Raw genomic sequence first — 12,109 nt, 5'->3', positions numbered from 1 at the left:
GGACCTGGGGTGCATAGTCACAAATCTTTGAAGGTGGCAGGGCAGGTGAAGAAAGTGTATGGGATACTTGGCTTTGTAAATAGGGGCATTGAATACAAAAAGACTTGGTGGTCATGCTAAACCTTGACAAGTCACTGGTTAGGCCTCAGCTGGAGTATTTTGCACAATTCTGGGCAGCACATTTTAGGAAGGATGTCAAGGCCTTGGAGAGAGCACAGTTGGGGCTTACCAGGGTGATACAAGGGATGAGGGACTTAAGTTACGCGGAGAGATTGGAGAAACTGTGATTGTTCTCCTTAGAGCAGTGAAGGTTAAGGGGAGACGTAATAGAGGTATTCAAAACAATGAGGGGTTTTGATAGAGCAAATGGGGAGAAACTGTTTCTTCAGTCAAGTGGATTGGTAACCAGAGGACATAGATTTAAAATAATTGGCAAAAGAACTAAAGGGGAAATGAGGGAAAAAATCACACAGAGGGTTGTTAAGATCTGGAACGCAATGCCTGTAACGGTGGTGGATGCAAATTCCATTGGAACTTTTAAAAGGCTTGTACTTGAAGAGGACTAGTTTGCAGGATTATAGGGAAAAGCTGGGATGTGGGACTAAAATGGCCTCCTTCTGTGCTGAAATATCCCATGATTCTATGATTCTCTGCGTTAAATTGCATCTGCCATGTGTCTGCTCATTTCACCATTCTGGCTATGTCCTCCCGAAGTCTGTTACTATCCTCTTTACTGTTTACAACATTTCCGAGTTTCGTGTTATCTGAAAACTTTGAAATTATGCCCTGAATACCCGAGTCCATGTCATTAATATATATCAAAAAGAGCATTGGCCCTAATACCGACCACTGGGGCACACCACTCTATACTTCCATCCTGCCTGTAAAACAACTGTTCATCACTATTCTCTGCTTTCTGTCTCCTAGCCAATTTCGTATTCACGCTGCCACTGCCCCTGTTATCAAATGGGCTTTGGTGTTATTAATAATTCTATTATGTGGTACATTATCAAATGCCTTTTGTAAGTACATATACACAATATCAACCACACTACCTTGATCAATCCTCTTCGTTACTTCATCAAGTTGGTGAAACAGGGTTGGGCTTTAACAAATATGTGCTGGCTGTCGTTTATTAACCCATATTTTTCCAAGTGACAACTAATTTTGTCTCGAATTATTGTCCCTAAATGTTTCCCCATCACCTTTAATAGGCTGACTGGCATGTAGTTGCCGGGTTGATCCCTCTCCCATTTTTTGAACAGTAGCGTAACATTTGCCTCCACATAAAGGTCTCCTTTTTGGTCCCGAAGTGGGCCCACTCTTCCTTTGTCTATCCTTTTACTATTTATATGTTTATAAATGACTTTTAGGCTCCCTTTTATATCACCCGCTAATCTATTCTCATACACTCTCTTTGCACATCTATGTTCCTTTTTCAGTTCTCCTCTGTACTTTCTTTATTCAGCTTGGTTTCCTACTGAATTATGAACCTAGCATTTATAATAAGCCTCCTTTTTCAGTTTCATTTCAATCTCTATATTTTTAGTAATCCAGAAAGCTCTCACATTGGATGCCCTTCCTTTGGCGCTCGTGGGAACTTGTCTCGTATGTAAGTGAACTATTTCCTCTTTGAAGGCCTCCTACTGCCCATTTACTGTTTTACCTGCCAATATTTGATTCCAATCCACCTGAGCCAGATCCCTTTCAACTCATTGAATTTAGCCCTCCTGCAGTTGACTATTTTCACGTTTGATCATTCCTTGTCTTATTCCATAACCATTCTAAACCTAATGATATTGTGATTGCTGTTTCCTAAATGCTCCCCAATGAAACATGATCCTAGTGCTCCACTTCATTCCCCAGAACCAGATTCAGCACTGCTTCCTTCTGGAAACATACTGATCAAGAAAGTTCTCTTGTTCACATTTCAGGAATTCCTCCCCCTCTTTGCACTTAACACTGCTAGCTTCAACGTCTATATTAGGATAATGAAAGTCCTCCGTTATCACTCATCTGTCGTTCGTTCATCTTTCAGAAATTTGCCTGAAAATTTGCTTTACTATCTTCTCACCACTATTTGCTGGCCTATAGTATACACCCAGCAGTGCAATAGCTCCTCTATTGTTCCTTCATTTTAACCAAATGGGTTCTGCCTTTGAACCCTTGCGAACATCATCCCTTTCCAGTGCTGTAACAGTACATTTTATCAATACTGCCACCACCTCCGCTTCTTTTTTCCTTCCACATCTTTCTGAATACCTTGTAGCCAGGAATATTACTTTACCAATCCCCCCCTTGTTTGAGCCAGGTCTCCGTTACTGGCACCAAATCATAATCCCATGAGGCAATTTGTGCCTGCCTCTCATCAACCTATTTGCCACGCTCCATGCAACTGCACACATGCACTCCAAACCCATCCTAGCCTGCCTCGCATTTCCCCCAGTCTGAACCCTCCTATTTCTAAACTACTCTTTATTCTAATTCTGTTTGTCTTCTCAGTCACCTGTGCAATTTGTTTATCCTCTCCACTGCTCATCCTGCTGCCCCTCCCGCTGACAAATTAGTTAACACCCTCCCCCACAGCACTAGTTAACCTCCCCATGAAGACATTGGTCCCAGCTCAGTTGAGGTGCAACCTATCCATCTTGTAAAGATCCGCCCTGCCCCTGAACTGGTCCCAATTCCCCAGGAATCTGAAGCCCCTCTTTCTGCATCATTTCTCCAGCCACTCATTCAGCTGCCTTATCTGACTGCTCCTGTACTCACTAGAACATAGCACTGGGAGCAATCCAGAGAATGCCACATTTGAGGTTCTAGTCTTTAACTTCCTCCCTAGCTCCTGAAACTCTGACTGCAGGACCTCGACCTTTTCCTTCCAATGTCTTCGGTTCCAACATGGACCACGAATTCTGGCTGTTCCCCTTCCCCCCACAGAATGCTCTGCACCCGTTCCGTTATTTCCTTTACAGTTGCACCAGGGAATCTACTCTCCATGCAAGTCTCGCGTCCATGGTTGCAGAAGCGACTATCTATCCCGCTGACTATTGAATCACCTATGACCACTGCATTTCTAACCTTTGCTATGACCCCCAGTGCAGTCATTTACCCCTTGGTGCCGGGGATTTGCTCTGGACTGCCCTCCTTCGAGGTGTCACGCTCACCGGTATTCAGCACTGAAAACCGGTTTGTTAGCGCCACATTCCCGGAGGATTCCTGCACTGCCTGCCACTTCCTATCTTGCTGGATGGCCACCCACGTTCTGATCTCCTGAACTCTGTGGCTGCGGAGTGACCTTATCCTGGAACCTGCGATCCAAGGAACTTTCAGCCTCCCGAATGCCCTGCAGTGACTCCAGCTGCTCCTCAAGCTCAGAGAGCCTGACCTCGAGCTCGAGCAGCCAGAGACACTTCCTGCACACATCGTTATCCAGAACACATGGAGCGTCCTGTAATTCCCACATGGCACAGGAACTGTAGACAACGGGTCCCATCTGTTACTTAAAAGCCTAACTACTTATGTTATATATATTATATATTATATATATAAGCTTTAGTTTAGTATCCACTTAACTGCTATTTATTATTTATTTATGGCAGATTTTTATTCAATGGAATTCGGATCCCTTTAATCCTCTACTTAGTTCATTTTATCCCCTGAGATTTTCTTAATTACTCTGATTATTTATTTTTATGTTTACTTATTTACTGTTGTCCCTTGGTTTATATTACTTAGCGCCTCCTTGCCATCTGCAGCTAATTCCAACCTTCACCGAAATCATGTTTTAATATCCTCACTGTTTTGCAATTCACTCCGATTAGAAGTTCACTCTCTGTGCTTCAAGCTCTCTGTGGTCTTGCAGATTTACTCTCTAATAGATACAATTTCAGACACACAGGGTTTCATTTCAAATTTTGCAGGTGACACGAAACTCAGAAATGGAATAAACAATGTGAGGGATAATAGCAGACTTCAGGAGGACATAGACAGACTGGTGAAATGGGCAGATTAATGTCAGGTGAAACTTAATGCAGAGAAGTGTGAAGTGATACATTTTGGTAGGAATTATGAGGAGAGGCAATATAAACTAAATGGTACAGTTTTAAAGGGAGTGCAGGAACAGAGAGACCTGCGGGTGTACGTACACAAATCTTTGAAGTTGAGAAGGCTGATGAAAAAAAATATGGGATCCTTGGCTTTATTAATAGAGGCATAGAGTGCAAAAACAAGGAAGTTACGCTAAACCTTTATAAATCACGGGTTAGGTCTCAGATGGAGTATTGTGTTCAATTCCAGACAACAAACCTTAGGAATGACACCATGGCCTTAGAGAGGGTGCAGAGGAGATTTACTAGAATGGCACAGGGAAGAGTTACTTCAGTTACATGGAGAGACTGGAGAAGCTGGGTTTGCTCTCTTAGAGTGGAGACGTTTAAGGGGAGATTTGATAGAGGTGTTCAAAATCATGAACAGTTTAATAGAGTAAATAAGGAGAAATTGTTTCCAGTGCAGTAGGATCTGTAAACAGAGAACACAGATTTAAGGTGATTTGAAAAAGAACCAGAGGCGACATGAGGAATCATTTTTTTTTACGCAGCGAGTTGTAATGAGCTGGAATACACTGCCTGGAAGGGTGGAGAAAGCAATTTTAATATTAACTTTGAAAAGTGAATTGGATGAATACTTGAAGGGAAAAAACTACGGTGCAATGGGGAAAGAGCAAGGGAGTGGGACTAATTGAATAGCTCTTTCAAAGAGCCGGCACAGGCACGATTGGCCGAATGGCCTCCATCTGTGCTGTACTAAGCTATGAAACCATGATACTATGATACAGTAGATTATAGCAGTCAACAACCCCTAGCCACACAATAATTAACACCTAATCTGCTTACAATTGATTGGGAATTAACTGCCAACTTGACTTGCTTTTTTAAAGTTAGAAAACTAAGTTAAATTTCAGTTTGATATAAGCACACTTCAGTGCTTCTTACCCACTACTTAATAGTGAACTCCCACTCTCACCAAATTCCCGTTTTAAAGTCCTCAATCTATTTTATAATTCACTCCGTTTTTAGCAGTTCACTTTCTCTGTGTTTAGAGCCCTCTCTGTAGTAAAATGTTAGGCAATTTAAAAGGCATCATCCCCTCATTCTCGAGACCGCACACGAAGTTACATTTCATAATTAGTTTTTTCAATTTCTGCAGCACGCTTCATATCAACATATTTAATTCCCTCCCTGTAGTTTTAATCGCAATAAAGTTGAAAACTACAGAGAGGGAATTAAATGCAGGTTCAGGGACAGCAGTCTCCAGAATTTTCTTACCTGCGGCCCTCTTCCATCACTCTCCCCTTCCTTCTATATTTCTCAGGGTTTTATACTCAGTTTAATTATGCCGAATTGCTGTTTTTCTAATTTCTCCCGTTTCCCCTTTTCTCCTTTGTCTGTATCTAATGCGGTTTCCTCGCATGTTCCATCCCCGCCAGCGCTCCATCCGTCTCCGTGTTCAGACGAACAGACTGGGTGAAGTGTCACAAAATCCCAGGTGGATTTCAGCGCGTGACTGAGGCTTGGAGGTGCACTTGGTCCCATTCAAAGAGTTTCATCAAGATGTGTTTAAATATCCTGAAGTGATCGTTATTTCCTGTAGTTTATAATGTACAGGCGGGCAGTGAGACGCAATGGAGATAGCGTGCAGAAATTGGAATGGGATTCACTTTGGTTTGACCATTTTAAAAATCTGTTTTTGATGAATCCCCCGAATAGATGGAGAGGCTTGTTATTGAGAATGGCTCGTGAATCCAGTTCAGACAGAACTAAGTATCGAGGAAGTCGGGTGGGACTTTAGCGAGTGATATAACAGGAAATGTAATGGCGGCAGTTTCACTTCCCTGAACGACAACAGTGAAGCACGTGTTTTTGTTAAAAAAGTTCGCTGTCCAGCGTCTCGACGACAAAACATGAAATACAAATGTGGTGTAAGTCGAACCCACAATCTTTGAATGTCTATCAACTACTAACTCAACGTCCAACGAGGTATCCATTGTGCCACAGAGTCGATTGACCTATTTGCGCATTGCCTTGGAATTTCTAACGATGTGAGTCAGACGGTTTCAGAGTTCATTGCGAGTTGCAAAGTTCAAGGAGTCAAAACATTTCATGAGAAATTTACACAGGTACATTTCACCCTTGTCCCAATACTAAGTGCTCTCTGTCTTTCACTGTCTGTCTCTCTGTCGCTCTCTGTCTGTTTCTCAGCAGGGATAGACACCCATCTTCTAAGTCCTGCGATACGCAATGCAGGTCGGCAAACTTTAAGGCTTGGGGACACCAAGTGCCTGCAGGGGTAGAAGTGCAGTTGAACCAACTAAAGTTGTAAGAATATACATATGTTTTTACATTATTCTCACAGAATAGCTTACATAACAGAATTGGTTTAAACTGATGCTCGCAAATCCTGTCTTTTCCCCTCAATAACGCTGATAACATTGGAGAGGATGAATTTCAGCGTTTAAAACATTCTACTGAAAGGTTAGGGACATGTAGATTATTTTACAAAGCTAGTTGGATAATATGGAGCTAAAAGTGTTGTTAGGTTAAAACACATAGGCTTTTAAAAGCAAGATTGGGAATTACTGCAGTACAAAAAGAGAATAGGTTCCTCTAATGTAGAGCATAACATCAAAGGTTTGTACAACAAAGCTATGGCTCGGGAAAAGCAATGATAGGAAGTAACGGTGTGGTATGAGAAGACATGGGGCTCTTCATGCCTGTCCAACAATCTGATCAAACAGCTAACGGTCATAAAACGCCCATGAGCTTTTGAATCCCGCAGGAACTAGGCGATAAAAGACAATGGTACAAAAAAGAGATGCCATGTTTCACTCAGTTGGAACATTTGCCTATCCTCAGGACCAGGTAACATGATTAGGCTTGGAATAGCCATGCACGCGATTTCTCATAGAAATGCACAGATGGTTTTACACGTAATGCTAAATGTGCACCAATCTGTATGGAGTTTTAAGATTAATAGTTTGAAACAATAATAAATGAAGTTAATTATCGGACATATTGCTGTTTCTAGATTTACGAATCTGTGAAAAGGATAAGGAAGGAATTCTCCGAACATTTTGGTGCACCGCGGTGATAGCTAAGACTAGTAATTGTTTCAAGGTCCAATCTGGGAACATAGAAACAGGAGTAGACCATTCAGCCCCTCGTGCCTGCTCCGCCATTTGATAAGATCATGGCTGACCTGTGATCTAACTCCATATACCTGCCTTTGGCCCATATCCCTTAATAACTTTGGTTGCCAAAAAGCTATCTATCTCAGATTTAAATTTAGCAATTGAGCTTGCATCAATTGCCGTTTGCGGAAGAGAGTTCCAAACTCCTACAACCCTTTGTGTGTAGAAATGTTTTCTAATCTCACTCCTGAAAAGTCTGGCTCCAATTTTTAGACTGTGCCCCCTGCTCCCAGAATCCCCAACCAGCAGAAATAGTTTCTCTCTATCCACCCTATCTGTTCCCCTTAATATCTTATAAACTTCGATCAGATCACCCCTTAACCTTCTATACTCTAGAGAATACAACCCCAATTTGTGTAATCTCGCCTCCTAACTTAACCCTTGAAGTCCGGGTATCATTCCAGTAAACCTACGCTGCACTCCCTCCAAGGCCAATACGGCCAACTCCCGGATTAAACTATGATAATAGGAGGAATAAATACATTCATTTCGGATATGTGAAAGTTGGACCAGTTAGGAACATATGTAGATGAATACCCTGCCCGATATGGCGGCGGACTCCTAAAGGTTGGAGATCTTATGGGAAAAACCGATTCGCTAGACGAACTAGTGGAGCTCCTTAAGAAGGACAAGACTGAGACCGTTGTAATACACGGAATGTTTACTGTGACAAAAGCCCTGTCCGACAGACTGAAATGTTCAACGAAATTGTTAAAGGAAAAAGAAAATACGCAGAAATACTTAGAAATAGCAGCACAGGAGGAAATCCAGCAATTTAAAGATACGATTGTGGACCAACAAGCAGCAGGAGCTTGTTCGGAAGCATTTAGAGCTCAGTAGAAAGGGACAGATTCAAAACTGAGAGTGAAAAGGGAAAGTACGAGAAGTGTAAAGATGGCCTGGAGGTTACAAGAATGAAAAAGGCAGTTGTAATGATTCAGCAGCGCAGAAATTTGCTGGGACTTTCGACGAGTTCCCTAATGCTCCGTCCGCGTGTACTCTATGCCATTACACGCCTTCCTTTGTTCAACGGAGAGGAAGGCAATGCATTGTGCAGAAGGCCGAGAAGTTTTTATTGGCCTTTTCACAACAAACAGAGGCTGTGAAGCAGTTATGTAAAAATTCCATTGTTAGATATGCGAAGAGTAAGAACAGATTTAGGAAGAGAAAGAATTTGAAAGCCGACAGCAAACATCAGAGCTTAACATTGCTGTGAGTAAACAGGATTGAAGTAAAAGACGAACAGACTTCCTTTTTTGTTTCATGCACTATCCCTTTAAATGTGTATCCTGCTTTCTGCTGTTTCATTCAGCAGCTGTCTCAGAACTAAATGCAATTTGGCATATGCTGTCTTAAGTTTATTAATTGTTTTCTTTTTATGTATGCACATATGTGTTATATTTTTATGATATTGCGTCCGTTCGTTACTTGGTCTGAAACCTGAGTTTACAGACTGCGTAATCAAATTATGGCTACCACTTTTGCATTGGTGGCCACTTTACAAATCTGGTTATGTAAATTATGTGAACAATCTCTAGTTCGCGACTTGGGATTATCGCATAAAATATGGCACTTTTGAATTAATCAACCCATAACAAGGAAACAATATTTTAAGGTGGATGAGAGGCATTATGACTTGATTGATTGAGAATGATTCAGGTACTTGGAATTGTTATGAGAGCGTGACTGTAGTTTTTAAGAGTATGTTCATTTCAATTTACGAGTGTGCCCCCAGAATATGGGAGATTTAAGGACAACCTTTGTGCTTTCATGCAAGTGTTTGGCTTTATAGATTTTATTTTAAAGACGTGTGGTCTGAATTTATTTTTACTGTAATTTACGTTACCATTGTTAAAATGGACAGAGCTTTTTAAAAAACAAAAGAAATAAGGATAAAAAGCAGCTTTGGAGAATTACAAAGTTAGAGTTTGAACCTTTTCAAAGCGCTTTTTTGTTTTGTTGACTCATCAGCACGCCTGAAACTGCTACTATGCAGGCTGACTCCTCCCCCGCCCCCAAGGGTTTTTCCACCGTGAAGAAGTAGCTAACCCGTTACTTCTATTTGCCACATTGAATTGCTGAATGTCAGACACGCTGTATTAGTTTTTTTATGTGTCAGCTCGAAGCGATGTCACCATGCTCACCACAGCGAAAGTTCTGATGGAACAAGTTCGAGGTGATTGATAATGATAATGGAGCATGGTTTGTGCGCTAGGTCATGAACTGAATGGGCACAATATTAGGGACTGAACAGAAATTCCACATCCCAAGTGTCAGGCTTGGTGGAAAGAACAAATCGAACGGTTAAAACTCTGTTGAAAAAAGTAATCAGTGAGACTGAGTGAGACTGGGATGCTAACGTACAACTGGTGTTTAAAAGTATTGAAGTAAGGCCTTTTAATTTTTGAAGCAATGATAAGAAAGAGCGTCTCCGAAACACCTTTATGCTTGCCCCGATGACGGATATGTTAAAACAAATCGTTGCCACTGAACCCTTTTCAGTACATAAATTCGGTTATTTCTAATTAAATTCTAACCTGAATGGAGAGTTATTTCTTTATAGACGGAAAGGACGGCGTGGGAGTGTTTAAAGGACAAAATAGGCAGACAGGGAATGTTATATCAGGACAACAAAGACTATAAGGAACATCTGATTCCAAAGGAAATAACCTGTAGTAGGTATGGAGGTTTGTTACTTACTTAATCAGATCCAAAAAAGGGTTAAATGATACAGAAAACAATTCAATCCCAAATGCTATATTGGGCAAACACATGGCAATCTGGAAATCAGATGGGAATATAGATTGGTGTAAGGTGCAAAGATTCGCATTGGTGTATTACGCCAGGAAGCCTGCAAGCAGAGTGGGGATGTTCGCTATTGATTGCACAGTGTTCAGCTTCATTCACAACGCCTCAGATAATAAAGCAGTCCGTGCCCGCATGCAGCAAGATCTGGACAACATCCAGGCTTGGGCTGATAAGTGGCAAGTAACATTCACGCCAGACAAGTGCAGGGAATGATCATCTCCAAGTAGAGAGAGTCCAACCACCACCCCATGACATTCAACGGCATTACCATCGCCGAATCCCCCACTATCAACATCCTGATGGTCACCATTGACCAGAAACTTAACTGGTCAAGCCACATAAATACTGTGGCTACAGGAACAGGTCAAAGGCTGGGTATTCTGTGGTGAGTGACTCACCTCCTGAGTCCCCAAAGCCTTTCCACCATTTACAAGGCACAAGTCAGGAGTGTGATGGAATACTCTCCACTTGCCTGGATGAGTGCAGCTCCAACAATACTCAAGAAGTTCGACACCATCCAGGACAAAACAGCCCGCTTGATTGGCACCTCATCCACCTTAAACATTCACTCCCTTCACCACCGGCGCACCGTGGCTGCAGTGTGGACCATCCACATGAAGCACTGCAGCAACTCGTTAAAGCTTCTTCGAAAGGACCTCCCAATCCGACGACGTCTACCACCGAGAAGGAAAAGGACAGCAGGTGCACGGGAACAACACCACCTGCACAGTCCCTTTCAATTCACACACCATCCTGACTTGGAAGTACATCGCCGTTTCTTCATCGTCGCTGGGTCAAAATCCTGGAACTCCCCATCTAACAGCACTGTGGGTGAACCTTCACCACACAGACTGCAGACGTTCAATAAGAAGGCTCACCACCACCTTCTCAAGGGCAATTAGGGATGAGCAATACCTGCTGGCCTTGCCAGCGATGCCCACATCCCATGCAAGAATTTAAAAAATCGTCCAAATTCCCTATGGTCTGTCTCTCCGTATGTCTAAGTCACTGTATGTTCATATGTATGCATGTGTGTCTGTTTCTTTGTGTAGGTGTGTCTTTCTGTGTGTATGTATGTGTCTGTCGATGCATGCGTGTGTCTGTGTGTGTCTCACATTTTCTATGTTTTCCTGAATGCATCTATTTTTCCTTCTTTCTCTCTCACTCTCTCCCACGCTCCCCATATAATTTTACTCTGGACATAATCGAACAAAGAGAAGATCTTCCTAGTCTGCTTTCTCATCTGCGCCTGTTCCGAGACCTGTCTCTCTCTGTATCTCCGTCTTTCGACAGTGGCCCGTGGAAAATTAAAAAAACTGTCATCAATTAATAGTTCAAAAAGAGTCAGTAAAACATGAAGCATCTGTGGTGAATGTACGGTAACACTAAGCATCAATTCCTCGTTAGTATAGTGGTGAGTATCCCCGCCTGTCACGCGGGAGACCGGGGTTCAATTCCCCGACGAGGAGGTTATTGCCGCTTTCGAAGCTTCACTTTCATTTATCTGAAATATTGGATGTTGAAAATACAATGAAAAACTGACTCGGCCTTTCCCACTTCCACAATTTGATTTCACAGCGATTTTAAAATCTGCTCTCTGCCTCGCTCTTCAGCTCGATGTCAGAACCACAATGATGGGCAAGAAATATAAATGCCGAATTGCGCTGTGGACAGACCGGGTCTGAGTCACCAGCCCGAAACAGGGAGAGACCGATCCACGGAGAGAGAGAGACAAACAGAAAGAAAAAAGACGGAGATAGAGACATGTCTCGGAAGAGGCGCAGATGAGAAAGCAGACTCGGAAGATCTCACATACAGCAATGAAAAGGATGTATGTTTCAGTGAATCTATTTTAAAAACTTTCCACATGCCACTGTTGAAAGAAGACTTACTTTCTATCTCTTTGTTAGTCAAGGTCCAGAGAAAAATTATGTGGGGAACAGGGAAAAAGTGACAGAAAGAAAGAAAGAGAGAGACACTCAGAAACGGGTAGAAAAAGTGAGACACATATTCACACAAACACAAACACACACATTCATAGCTACATACACACTC

General features: G+C 42.2%; 1 non-coding gene across 1 annotated transcript; it reads left to right on the top strand.

Annotated features, from left to right (window-relative positions):
- The first annotated feature begins 11,451 nt into the window (after nt 1-11,451).
- Nucleotides 11,452-11,523, top strand: trnad-guc (transfer RNA aspartic acid (anticodon GUC)). The gene has a single exon. It is a non-coding gene; the product is annotated as a tRNA-Asp (tRNA).
- The last annotated feature ends 586 nt before the right edge of the window (nt 11,524-12,109 follow it).

This window comes from Heptranchias perlo, chromosome 35, assembly GCF_035084215.1.
Source record: "Heptranchias perlo isolate sHepPer1 chromosome 35, sHepPer1.hap1, whole genome shotgun sequence".
Lineage (NCBI taxonomy): Eukaryota > Metazoa > Chordata > Chondrichthyes > Hexanchiformes > Hexanchidae > Heptranchias > Heptranchias perlo.
The sequence above is the reverse complement of the archived record's forward strand: the minus strand, read 5'-3'. Positions and strand labels throughout refer to the sequence as shown.